Below are 14,965 nucleotides of genomic sequence, written 5' to 3' on the forward strand. Positions count from 1 at the left end.
ACATGCACGTAACATGCAGTACCAAAAGATAATATTCATTTATCGGCAGCATATTTGGAACTAAATTACTTATACCATGAGGCAAGTTAGAGAAATATTGTTGCAAAATAAGTAACTACATAATATTATAAAAATTCTATATCTGGATTCAAATCGATAATTTTAAAAAAACAACAGAAAAATTTCCCTTCTTTTTGTGATTTTACAGAATTCTAAATCAATGCGTGTCCATTGATGACCATTTTTTTGGACGTTTGATGGTTATTTTCTGGTTTAGAGCAGTAAAATGCAAAATAAAAAATATCTGGCAATAGCAAATTACCAATTTTTGTCATACAACATTATGATTATCCATTTGCTTTACCTGTAACCAGGTGTGTAAGTAGGAAACTGGAATTTAAAATAAAAAAACACACGTTGATTCCATGAAATGATAATGAATATTTGATTAAAAGTAATGCCTATCGCTAGCTATACATTTCCAACACTTAATTAGTAATGCCAATTTTTTCTTTTTGGTTTTTTGAGCTAAACCAGTCATTTAGTCATTTTCCTACATCTTCGTAAAAGTAAAGTGATAGTGGGCAATCGCATGTCCCATGGATTAAAACAGGTGGTATTTGGACAGGACTAATACTAATGAGCGACCCGTATGCAAAAGTATATTATTTCCTAACCAAAACGTCTCAATCGTTTCCTGGACCACTTTTGCTGTGTCTAATTGTTCATTATCATTACGCAAAATCAAAATTTTGTTACCGTTTTTGATATTCCAGTCGTTTTTAACCCAAAACAACTCAAATTTATCTTTTGTTATTGGTACTGTTAAGTGATATTGGTTTAGACAGGCTTTAGTAGCTGCAAATTGTTTCAGTAGTTTTTCTTTTTTTTCGTTCTGACGTCAAAATTGCCGCTTTTAAAAATTTTAAACCACTCAAACCACTCTGATTTACCAAGAGCATGCTCACAGTAAGCTTTGACATACTTCGATGTGAGTCTGCTGCAGTTTTCTTTAAATGGTAACAAAAAAACAATGTAATCTGCAACTTGTAGTTTCCAGGGACAAAATTCGATATTTTCAATACTATTCCAACTGTATTGTTGTATGAAATTTGTATTGTGGAGAATGTAAAATCTTCTTTGCTAGAAGTCAGAACAAAAGGAAATGTTGCAATGGCATAGTCTGGCGTCAGCTTCATTGATTCCTATTGTCATCTATTGGTAAATTCCGGTTTTATATTTCACACCTTGTATAGTGATGCTAATTGGCTGTATTTTTTTTTTTAGCTCGCCCATTTTTTTTTATATATATTGTTTACTGAAGTTCAAATTTTCTTTTTCTGAGCTAATCATCATTATTATTTAATTTCTGAAAGGTAAACTTTCTTTTCTACTGCATTCAATTATTCAGAGTGTTTCTTAGGTATGTTGTTGTATATTTCCTTCTCCCTCTGGGCACAACTGCTTTTAGCTGATCTAATGTAACGTTATAGCAGCAATGCTTATGCATACCCTAATGTATTGTGGGTAATATTTTTGTATAATTTATGTTATATAAAAAAAGCTTAGATTATGATATAAAGAGAACACAATGAATTTTCAAAAGCTTAAGTGTTTAGGGTAACAAAAAAATTAACCAATGTTCAGAAATAAAATCATATTGAATGCTAGTGCAAGTTTTCTGTACCCACATTAGTGGGGACATTACCTGTATCTTTTTAATCCAGGCATACTTTGTTAAACTAAACTTAGAGCATATTAATAATATATGATATAATTTTCCACACGTTGAACAACATTAATGATTTTAATCAAAAGCGAAAAAGTACTAATTCATTTATTAGAGTGTTTTCCTGCCATATTGTAGTGTCCTTTTCTAGCAATCGTGGAAAAGGCTACTACAAAGTTTACTTATATTTTTTAGTTTGGATTAATATAAGATCAATATTTGATAAGCATTCCTTCTCAGGATACAATTTAGTGGGAGTCAAATGAGAACACCGCTGTGATCAATGGGATAACTATTAGGCCTACCTTAAGTTGTTGTTTTGGAGTTTAGGGTTGATAATAAGAATCACGTAGTACGTTTGCACACTGCCTTATTTATTACTTAGTTTTTCGGAGATAATCTGGCGATTGATTCCCCTACATACATCATAACATATATTTATAGACGTTTGGGGTCTAATGCTAGTTGTTCTAGAACTCTCCAATTCACCTCATCACATGCTCCCAGCATGTGATGATTGACCTTGGTGATTACTCATCATACGCGTATCATATCCAGACACACAACTCAGCAATAAACCTCTCAACACATCATTTATCATCAAACATAATATCAAAATAACAATAACTCATGATAGCTTAAATCTGATAAATATATATATACAATAACAACTATCATTCACATCATCATACATAATACATCCAGTTGGTGATACTACAGATGCTCCCTCCTTGAGGAAAAGACGACCTCGTCTTTCTTTCCCAATATACGGCCCTTCAGGATTTAACTCACTCCTGTACAGCTCTTCTAGCTCGTACCTTACAGAGAACGCAACGTCACAAGAATCCTGAAAATATAATGATTAATAAAGTTTCAATAACCACTATACCGTATATCCAAAAACGATTCTCTTCAACCCTGGCAGTTCTTGCCATTATTCTCAACTTGTCTATAGATATTGCTTTCTGAGGTTCCGTCAATAATTCTAGCTTGTCCTTGAGGCTTGATTGTCCATTACCATAAACCCAGCTTTCATGGAGGTTTAAATCCGCAATAACATCTTCCACCTCATCCAGAATCATCATTTCCACGACCCTCACCTTGATCTTACTTGTCACTGGTCTTTCTCCAATCAAGTAATCACCAATCCTCACATTGCAATCATTCCGCAATGTGATCATCCATTGTCCGGACCCATGTGATGATTGGCCTTGGTGATTACTCATCATACGCGTATCATATCCAGACACACAACTCAGCAATAAACCTCTCAACACATCATTTATCATCAAACATAATATCAAAATAACAATAACTCATGATAGCTTAAATCTGATAAATATATATATACAATAACAACTATCATTCACATCATCATACATAATACATCCAGTTGGTGATACTACAATATATATTAAGTTTGACCAAATATATATCTTCAGTCATAACAAAACATTAATCTATGACAGAGGGGGGATGATTAAAATACTTTTTTCAGACTATTGGCAATGAAGAATCTACCACATCATATAAGCATAACTGATCGTTTTGTGCTTAAAGTAATCATCAAATCCACATTAAAAGTTATTCTTGATGAAAATTTATTTCTTGCTATAAAAAGAGTCATGAAAAGCAAAGATGTTTGAAAGAAAAGGATCAAATACGCGTTCGAATGATCAACTGGATATAGATTCTCAAACAGAATTTTTTTTGTACCGAATGAAGTTGCAAAGTAATAAAAACTATAGGTAATTATTGGTATAGAATGACAGTTTTGTAAGAAACTATGTTGGAGTTCCTGTGGACCTGTTCAAGTCCTGATCGAAACTCCTCTACCCTAAAGTCGTTTCTGACTTTACAATCATCAGTATGTGTTTTTCATTGGAGTAGTCTAGCCTAGTGTCCATTCGGGAACAATTTTCATAAGGCAAAGTTTCCTTTCGGCCAAATGGTTATTCAGCAAAGTGTTAGTTCGGGAATTAGTTTTTCAGTATTTGGGGATATAAATCTAATTGTGATATTTTACTCAGCTATAATAAATTGAAAGTTAATATAAAAAAATCTAGTTTACACATTATCACTCCCCCATAATTTACAATTGGGAGCTGCATATCAGTTTGGTAGTTGGTTTTTTTTTTGGCGCATTTTTTATAATTTTATTGATGGAAGGAAAGAAAAGTCTGGGTAGCTTTCATATTTGCCAAAGATTGTACTTTTGTTTGAAAATATATTTATTAAAATATGATGCTTTTATAACCAAAAAGAAACACTTTTGAAGATTTCATTTTCTTTCTATGTTAAACTAATTAATATTTATAGTTCTAGAAACAATGAAACAAATAATATAGAAAGTGTGACGATTTTCATATAAATTTTATGCAGATATATAAAATTGTATATTCATATTGACAAAGTATATGAAACTTTCGAAATAAGGAACACTATATAAAAAATGCAATTTAAGAAAACCAAGATAAAATTTCCTCATTTTGCTCAGGGCTACAAAGATATTTAATTGTTACAAGAATGAGCAATTCTCCAATTCTAGCACCAAGGAATGACAAAGTTTTAGTTTCAATAATTTATCTAAGACATATAGATGCCTATAACTTTAAAATCGTATATTCTAACCTTGAAAATGTTCTCCCTTTACTAATTTCATATAATCCTCGGCAGAACAATAGGAGTGAGTTCCTTTGACAAGCAGGGATTACCTCTGCTAATCAATATTTATCACACGGAAACCCTGTGTTGAATAACTTCTTTCTATCCCATAGAATAGAGTAAATGTTCTCAGGACGAGATTTAAGAAATTAATATCTCAGTCCTTCAATCCCCTGGCTTTCATTGCCTTAGAAGTAATTTCAAACCAGATGATTAAGCAATTTTACCGTATTAATATTGGCTGTGAAGAGAAGTACCCATCATCTATCGTGAGGCAAAGGTTCGACAAACTTGCTATAGGAGATGGAATGAAACATGAAGATCAAAAGTAATTTTGAAAAATCAATTCACTGATACATGTCAAAAATGGTTGAGGTACAGACTAGGAACATCTTATATTTTTACAAACAAGTCCCAAGGCAGATCCTAAACAGAGAAATAATTATTTTTGGCATTAAGAATTGCATACCTCGTTTCGTCTATTCTACGAATGTGTCAAATTAACCCTATCTTTAAAATAGCTGAGGAAGATATATTAATAACCTTTGATGTAAGACTGAGTCCCTCAGATTGGCACATTCTAACGTCCTCAAATTATACAAATTTGTGGAAGATTAAGTGGCTTATCTCCGAAGTATGCAGTGAAGAACGTCAACCAAGAACTCGCTTAGTGGCTCCATGATTATGTTCTTCAAGCAACTATCCCCTTCAGTGTCCTCTCAATCAATAGGAAATACCAATACAAAATGTTTATTTTTCAGAACTGGCTTGAAATCCCCTATTCTGATTTACTTATTGGTTACCAAATATCTGGATATGTTGGTTTTTTCCTTTTTGTTTTCTCCCTTGTGTCGTTTCCCTAATTTTTATTTAACTTATATGTGTCACAATACCATTTACCTGCCAAAACCAAAGATTGAGATCTTTAAGCATAGTTTCTATTACAGATCGACAAGTCTTTGGAATACACTACCTTTTTGCTTCGCCAGGGAAGTGAGGCTCACCTCAAACAGTTTTTAGTTAATTGTTTTTTGTTTGACACGTATATATATATTCTTTACATTCGTGGTTAACTTTATTGTGTTGGTTTTTTTCTTCGTACTGTTACGTTATTTAAAAAAAAAATAATATTTGTATTTTAAATGATTCACTTTTATTAAGAATTATAAGTTTTATATTTTAAGGTATTAAATATAAGCTGACCTTTACAGGCATTGTTTATCGCCGCTTGTCGAAATAATTAAATATTAACAAATCTGAACAATGCGGAGTACTCTGGTTAGATATTGATAAATTGAAGGGCTTAAGATAAATATGGGATTTATTTAACTTAATTAATTGATACAAATTTAACCTTTTTTAACACTTGGGATTGATTTTACAGCCAAATAGTCACAATAAGACATATAAAAATATTTTATTTCTTTACCTTTGCAATTTAAATGACAATGGATCCTAAAAAATGGATATCTTATGATTGTGTGAAACTTTTAAGGGGTCTACTAAGTAGAAAAATGGTCAATGAAACAATTCTCTATTAGCTTCAAGGAAATTGATTTCGTTGAGACATACTCGTAAATAAAATGCAAAGTTATACTCACCACAAATATTATATTTACTGATATATATTCCTAAAAATTGTTAATCAACTTAATAAAAATAAAACGTGGAGTTTATGTTTATTTTTTTGATTAATGGTTTATGCTTTTATTTTTGCGTAATAGGTATATAATTTTTTTTTTAATTCTATACTTTGATTAAATTTTAGTATCTTTTTGGTTTAGGGAACGTAAATATATATATATAACTTAAAATTGTAAATCTGCTGGTATCTTAAACGTCATACTGCTAATATGCTCTCCCCCAAAACACTTGTCCGGGTTACCACGTTAATTTTTGTTTTCATTTTTTTTATATGTATAACTGAAATGCTTAGTATTTATAATTCTAGGTCTATTGTATTGGTTTAGACTATTAATCATAAAACTCGTAAAAATGAACTAATTAACAGTAAAAATCTACTAATTGATTACGTGTGCATTTTTTTGATTCGATGCAAACAGTTTCTATGAGTAAATTTGACGATGATATTATTTCATATGTAGTTTTATGAAAGTATCTCGTCTCAAAATATGTTTGAAAAGACGAAACACCTACCTTTATTTTCTATAATCCTTAGAAAAAAAATATTTTAATACAAATTTATACCTCCATAATTGCATTTTGATCATTGATTTCCTTGAAGCTTATCTGTGGACCTATTACATTTTTAATTGACAATCCCTGCTAAATAACCAAATGAATAAATACAAACACTTTTAGAATCTATGTTTAATTTAATAAAATATATACAAAAAATGAGTTATTTCAAATTTGGGCAGCGGCATTGCTAGCCCAATTACAAATACTAATTAATAAATTTATATTAAATTTATTAATTAGCATATAATTTTGTCAAAATTATCAATTTGTAATATAGATTAATTAAAATTTATTAATCAAACTCTTTGCTCAATTTATATGGCGGCAACGATTATGCAAATGGACACAGGCATCACAAACAAAATTTTTCACCGTTGAGGCCATCCACAACATCCAAAATAACCGTATTTTAGGCAAAACAACATCACTTACGAGAAACTCATCATTATAAGGTGCCAGGTGTCGCCCACTGTCATGTTCTGGGTCGTTATTATGTCAGACGGAAAGAAGATGCCTGTTTATTTTCATTGAGGAGTATCTGAAGATCATCTTACACGTCTACAATGTCATGTTGGCCGTCAAAACCATTCTTTGGTTTTAGAACACATATAATGATGCCCCTTACGGCTTCAGCCAAGACGGGACCAAAATTTTGCAGAACTGGAGAAAAGCAAATTGCAAGAGCTATTGGGAAAAAAATCTTTGGGCTTCTGGCAGCCCTTACCTGAATCCAATGGACTTTTCTATGTGATCCATCCTTTACACCACCAAACACCTCCCCAAAAAGATACTCTGCAGTGTCCCCTCATCCAGGAAGGGACCAACTTCTCTAAAAAACTGTCTTTTTTACATCTGTCAAGTTCCTCTTCGTCTCCGACATGTTATTTGAGCAAAGGGTACTAAATGCTTATTTGAACAATTTCCTTATAAATCAATTAATATTTCAATATGACCATTCTCACATAAGTATGGTAATTAATAAATGTGTATTGAATTAATATACTCAAACATATCTTCTGGAAGTTATTTCTTATCTGTATTTATATACATACTCCCGCTTCTATACGTAGATTGCTACTTATATTTCTAGCATCAAGGAAATTATACATACAAGTATTAACCTCATAATAACGTTTTGTAATTTACAAGTAATTTGAGTATTTTACTATGATTTGAAATATTCTTTCCAGTAAAAAAATGGAATTGACTCGTGAACACTTTCGTTAATTTATTTTTGATAACATTCTACATAGTTTACCAAGACAACAGAGGATTGATCAACTTAATTCCCTATATGTGGGATCATGTATCATCCTAAAGTACAATAAAAAATTTTTATAAAGAATTCAAGCGAGGCCAGATTTTGCTCAAAATTGGTTGTTATGCCTGAAGATCCATGCATCTTTGGGGGTCAGTATGACTAACATTTACATGCTATTGCATAAACATTTGGCTAAAAATAAGATTTGTTCACGTTGGATCCCACGTAATCTGACAAATGATCAAAAGAAGGTTCGTATCGATTGCTCCTGGAAATGTTGAAAAAAATTGTTCGAGGTGCGTTAAAAGCTCCAAGAAAAAAAAAAAAAAAAAAAAAAAAAAATGGAAGAACAATGCAAGTTCTTACACTTGTGGCAAACAAAGAGCTTTTCGGCTTTTAAAAACATACAATATTGCGTCCTGATTTAGTCCACAATGAGTTTTTTCTATTCCCATCAATCAAAAAATAAATTATATGGTCAGCAGTTTTCATCACCAGAAAAAAACCACTGTTACAAAAAAAAATGTTATGGAGTTACTTCATTCAGAACGGAGAAATGCTTTATTACTGATTTAAATAAATGCAAAATTGTGTTAGTGTATTGATATGAAGGTGGATTCTATTTTGCTTGTTATTATTTTTCCATTATTAGGCCGGAAATATAAATAGCAGTGTAAGTAATTATATAACGATGTTGATAATTTTGGGGCTAAGCCCCCCAAATGATTAAATCTATCAATGCCCTTAAATTTGGTTATTGTTACCAGTGGTTCTAAAAAATATTGTCAAAAAAAAAAAAAAATGAAGTGAAGAGACGATCTGGTTTAAGATAGTGTTAAAATTATTTTTGATTGTGAAAAACAAAAATTTAATTTTTCAATGATGCATTATATAAAAGTTTTAAAGTTCATTTAGTATTTATACAAAATATTTTTTTGCATTTTGACATTGAAAGTATTGATACTATATGTATACACAATACATATGCATAAATAAATAAATATATATTATGTAAGTGAAACTTTATTTTTAGAAACAAGTTGTCTTATTATTTAAAGGAAGAAGAAATTTAAGCAATCAGTAACAAGCAGAAGAAAAAAAACACTTTTATCTTCATAACATTCCGTTAGTGAACTTGAATATTACACTTAAATATTATGCTTCTGAAACATTGAATCATAATAAATACAATTATTTCTTTATCTTAATAATCCCTTTTTTAAAATTGATAGGTATATGAAGCAATTTTGAATCTAGGACTAGTGAATTTAATTAACAGTTTTACTTAAAAGTGGTTTCTTTGTTTTTCTTTTTGATTTTTTAGATTATTCTTTTTTCACTGTGAGGACTGAGGCATACAAAGGTAGCTACAAGAATATAACATTATTATTATTACTTTATAAAATATACGCAACTTCATCAAAAACTGATATGTACTTATTATATTTGCAAAGTTCGCAATAATTAGTGAATGATTCATAGAAATTTATATCAAAAATAATAAAACGTTTGTACGTAAAGAAGGAAAAATTATATCGTGTTGAAACTTCAAACATATGATGTTTTCTTTGAGGTGCGGGTAGGTGCTCCATCTTCTTGGAACACCCAAGAAGAATTGCCGAAGATGGATATGATCCATTGGATAAGTTTGTTCTCGAGAATTTGACGTACTCATCAGCCTTCAGATTGTCTCCTAAAGGGAAACACACGGATTCATGGCCTACCCGTTGCATGCAACCAGGGCTAACATCATCTCTGAAGAAGAGGTTTAGTAGTGGATACGTATTAGTCCTCCTGTGCTACTTCCCCAAATGTCACTAATTTATAATTCTGCCAGTTGAAGAAAGGGTCAAGAGTAAAGGTCTTCTCATCAGAAAAGATCAGAATGAGTCTACAGTTTCCCTTGAAGTAGTTCATAATCTATTAGATAAACATATTATGTCTAACTTTATAGGAAAGTATTATAAGAATGATAAAGCCTGTGGTCCAGATAAAGTCTCGGGTAAAGTATATTCGAATTTTAGCGATGAAGTCGTTCTGTATCTTTTAGATATTGGACGTTCCATGAAAAAGTTTGGACGACTACCCCAATCATATGCAACCAATTCTCAACAAAGAAATTGAGATTGAACAAAAATGATTTTTAAAGAATAGGAAAATTTCTGAGGTTTCACGCAATATTCAAGCTGAAATTGACACATTTGAAAGTACGAAGAAGTTTGGAGCAATAATGGGAATAAACTTCTACAAAGTATTCGACTCTATTTCACATAGGCAAATTCTTAGATCTGCAAATGAGTTTCTTCAGAAACGTTTTTTAACCCCGTACGTGCCTTGCTATATAACGGCACTTCCACAATCTCATTGGATAGACTAGAAAGCCAGCAAATCATCTTAGAAAAGAGTTGTCGTCAGGGATGCCCCTCGGCTCCACTTATTTTCATTGCTACAATCGAAGAACTCGTTTTAGGTGTTACAATGAGGTACAGAGGTTTTGGAATTAGCTTGGAGGGATCTCTGCATATTATTGATTTGTGTACAGATGATATAACTTTAAGCGTAGAGGCGAATTTTGAGTCTCAGCTAATTGCAAGAATATAATTATTACTGAATTATTTTCGGAAGTTTCAAGAAAAACTGGATTGGCTGTGAATAGAAATAAGACCTTTATTTTACCTTTAGGCTCCTGGAAGCACGAACTGGATCTTAAAGTCGGAAGTTGTAAGGTTAGAAGAATGGTGGATATTTTTGGTATAAAATGGAATAGCAGTGGAGTTCATGAAGATAACTGGAACGAAATTCGGACCTCTGTCAATAAAAAAAAATCTTTTTGGAAAAGATTCAACCTCCAAAAAAGAATTGACTTTTATAACAAATTTCGTAATACCTTTAATTTTATTTAAGCAAGTCCACAACTAGCTGAAAAAACTATTCTAGAAGAAGACAAATGGCTTAATGGTTTGTTTTATAAGAATTGTATCGAAGCCATAAAATCCCGTATATGTGGTGGAGTAGCCCAACTTTTCGTATTGTCCAGAAAACTTACTCCAAAATTTTTGTGGATATTTTAAGAAATCCAGCAGTAGAATCGAGAAGAAGTATAACGAACCGAGAATTGTACATTTGGCTTATGATTGGGATTAATCTGACCAACAAAATTAAATCTTTAATCTCTCCAGTTTGGGGCTCCACACAATGTATAATTTGGATGCTGACCCCTGCATTTAGAAATGACTTAAACATTTATATAATTCGAGAAAATATAAATAAAAAGTTATTTTTCAGAAATTCTGAAGATCCCTCAATTTTAACACGAGATATTTTCACAGTTGAGAATTTAAATTCGGATGAATTGCTCAATGATGGTAGAATAAGATTTCCACTTGTTAATTCTTCAAAATATTATTTAATGCAATACCCGTGGCACATTAAGATGGCCCCCTAAACTTTGATCCAGCTGTGAATGGATTCTGGGACTGCATAGTAAGGGTTTGTGCCTCCCTCTTGGTTGGAAAAGAAAAATAGTGTCGTCTCTGAAGGGAATAAAGGATGGTAAAAACTTTACCGTGGAGTAACAAATCTCCATAGATTGTATTAAATATACTAGGGCCTGCAAGGACTGTGGTTAACTATATGATACCACACTTCATGCGTTTGTGGACTACCCTGCCATCTATATCCTTAATTATTTTTTATCCATAAATCTAAAAGGCTGACGAATGGGGAAGAAAAATGTGTCTTTTTGTAAGTTCAAAGAACAAGGGTGGAACTTCTGAGGTAACAAGGGTTCTAGACTTAACAATTCAAAATTGTAGAGCCATCATCGCCAGCCGACTAACTAACTATCAGGAGGATGAGTTGAAAGGTATAATGTAGCTTAAGCCCGATATGTCGCTTTCCCAATGAAATTTTTTAAATAAGGATGTGAGTTGGAGAGTTTTGTACCTTCCATCGACTTCACAGAATCATAGAATTATATTTAAAAGGGTGTTAAGAAGTTTTAACAAATATTTATCATGATTGTTAATTTGCATATCTACTGTTTTTTTAAGTATTGAAATTAGAATATTACCTGAAATTCTTAGCCAGTGCATTAAGTATAAACTATAATGTTTAGTTATGTACTGCAATTGCTCCGGTTTATTAACATATGTATGTTCTATATAATATATACACCAAATAAAAAATGTTGATTTTTTTTTTTTTGCATGCTTCACAGAATCTTTTCTCTCCTATTATTATGTCAACAAAGACTGTGGAATTACTTCAGATACATTCCTCCTGCTTTTTTATATCCCTGAACACCTCCGATGGTGACTTTTTAATCTTCCTGGACATATCAGCAATTCGGCTTTACTCGAAGGCCGTCTTCAGGAGGTTGACGGACACAGAGGGGTTCCTGCTTGCTCCTGGAAAGTCCCTCAGGTCCTCCCGACCTTTAACTGCATGGAAACATTGCAAATTGTCTTCCTTGATGTTCATGTTTTCTCTCAGGTCGTCTTCTGGAAAGTGCTGAGGAGCGCTGCGATATCAATCTTCTCGTACTGTGTGCCTGCTCATGGTGGCGACTAGGAAAATATTTTTTGTTAGCAATCGATAGCTAATTATGTATTCTACAACATTATTTGTCAGAACTTGTAAAAAAATGACTCTTAACCTCTAAAATTTCCATAATAGTGATGAGTCATTAATAACAGTTGACCCAGTATATTTTATATATTAAATTGATCCAATGCAAAATTGATAGAATAATTTCTTATATGACGTATTTATCAAAATCGTTCAATTATTTATTATATCATTAAATTATGATTATTTTTTCCTATTACCCAATTAACTAACCTTGTTATAAAAAAAGGATATCCAATAACAGATAGTCAATATTATTGGAGACAATAGAAATGAGCCATGATGGAAAATATTTAGGAATGCATTAGATCAGTGGTTTTGAAACTGAATCTTTTTTTTTCTATCTAGAGAACTTGTACGACAGTAGCAAGTCGATGAATTTGGCCTGCAAAAAAGCAATGGAATAGAGTGACCGTACTTCAAATCTGACACAAAAAAAAAAAGCTTTTCAAATTAAACCATTTCATGGGAATAATCAAGCTAATATCAATAATCTAAAAGAAGCCACAAGGTTATCTGATGTGAAATATGACGATCTTTTAATGAGTAACTAAGGTTAAGGAAAATTGCAGCCAATCAAATATATTATCCCAATTGAAAACACTCACTATCCAAATATCTCGTAATCCTGAATATTACTTTATAGGGACATCTTTGTCGTTGAGAATGTATGACCAAGGATATAATGTGTTCAAAAGTAAATCTTGTATTTATCGAATATTTCACTCTTTTAATTTTAAAGGTATATTTGTTCTACAAAGGAACAAAAAGATTACAAAGTTTTCTAACTTTTAAAACAGTGTAATATAAATAAATTTAAGTACAACCATATTCTTCAAGACTCTTTACATTGTAGCTTAAAAGATGAAGATTAGGTGAGGAATTTCAGCGTCCTCAGGATCAAATACCTGTGCCTTTTGGCTAATTCCAATAAATCTAACTTTAGGTATGTTTTTTTTTTTTTCACCCATAGATAATGCTGGAATCAAATAGATTTGCCGGAAAAATTATTGCCTACACTCTGTACGTATAAATATGCAAATATGTAAAGAAAGTATTTATACATTATCTGCTCGAATAACTTTTGTTGCATATTCCAGTCATTTAACCTTTTTTTTTTGTTAGTACATTATAACTAAGGTTATCAATTGCTAGATTGATTGATTCAAAGAATACTTAGCTAATTTTTGGAAACAAACATGATTGAAAAACATTTTTTTTTAATTTTCTGGGGTAAATAAATGCTATGTAAGGTATACTTACTTAACTGCTAACTATAGACAAGAATTAAATGGTTTCAATATATATGTATATTATGTATTCAATGTTTCCATAGTCTATAATGTTTTCTTTTAAAGAATAAAGCTACTTCACTTTCCCATTTTTAGTACAACATTAATATTTATAAACTGCAATATTGTCTTTCCTACTTAAGGGCAATCAATTCTACGTTTTACAGCATTTTAGCTTTATAGCATATTGAAATAATATAAACTTTCAAAATATGAATAAAGTGGAATCTTTAGGTCCAAATTGACCATTTAGAACGTTCTACATCAACCAAATTTAAAAAAAAAAATTGACCAAAACATTCTTGCTATATTGTTGTATATACCTATATTAATCCACCATAAAATTTATCAGCCTTTTTTTTTCTGAATATATTTTTTTAATATTCATCAAATTATTAGTTTTTTTTTTTACTTGGACTAATACAAGAGGGAAATTCTTTGAGTTGAACCCATTTCTTACAACTGATATTTCTGAAAATCAGATAAAATTTAGATTTTTTGCTCAACTATGCAACAGTAATGTCACAATATTTAGTTGATAGTTTTTTAATCACAGAAAGCAAAAAAGAATAAAAATTACCCATTTTGACCTAAATAAGCCAATTTTCTCATCGTTTGATTGACAATGTCAATCAAAAATGACAAGAAGGATCTTAAATTTTACTAATAGGATTTGTTGATGTCTGTCAACAGAAAATACCATGGTACAACATGAATTAAAAGTTATATTTGATGCTAATATAAAAAAAAACATTTCAAGATAACTATAAATGTATGAATGCTATAATAATGATTCTCTTTTGAGCTAATAAGGTCAATAACTTTATTATAGAACGTTCTATGTACTTCTTATATGCCTAACCTTTTGACCTTGTATACTATATCTTTATTAATAGTTTTTATTAAGTATAGTTACCCCTACACATTATGATTATAAGACAATAAGCTGTACATAAGTGGCAGAGATCTGGAGTGTTAACTTCAGCTCAAATACCTAACAAATGATATCTGACCCCTGAAGTTAGATTATTCAAGACTTTACCCTTGAGCAGGTTTAATGTGTTAATGGAGCCACGTACCTTAATTGAAAACGCACTTGAACTCAATGTTCGTAGGTTCAATACTCGGTACAACTCGATAGAAACAAAAATATAGTTTATGCATTTCTTAGGTCAAATGGAGTTATTG

Source organism: Lepeophtheirus salmonis, chromosome 7 (assembly GCF_016086655.4).
Source record: "Lepeophtheirus salmonis chromosome 7, UVic_Lsal_1.4, whole genome shotgun sequence".
Classification (NCBI taxonomy): domain Eukaryota; kingdom Metazoa; phylum Arthropoda; class Copepoda; order Siphonostomatoida; family Caligidae; genus Lepeophtheirus; species Lepeophtheirus salmonis.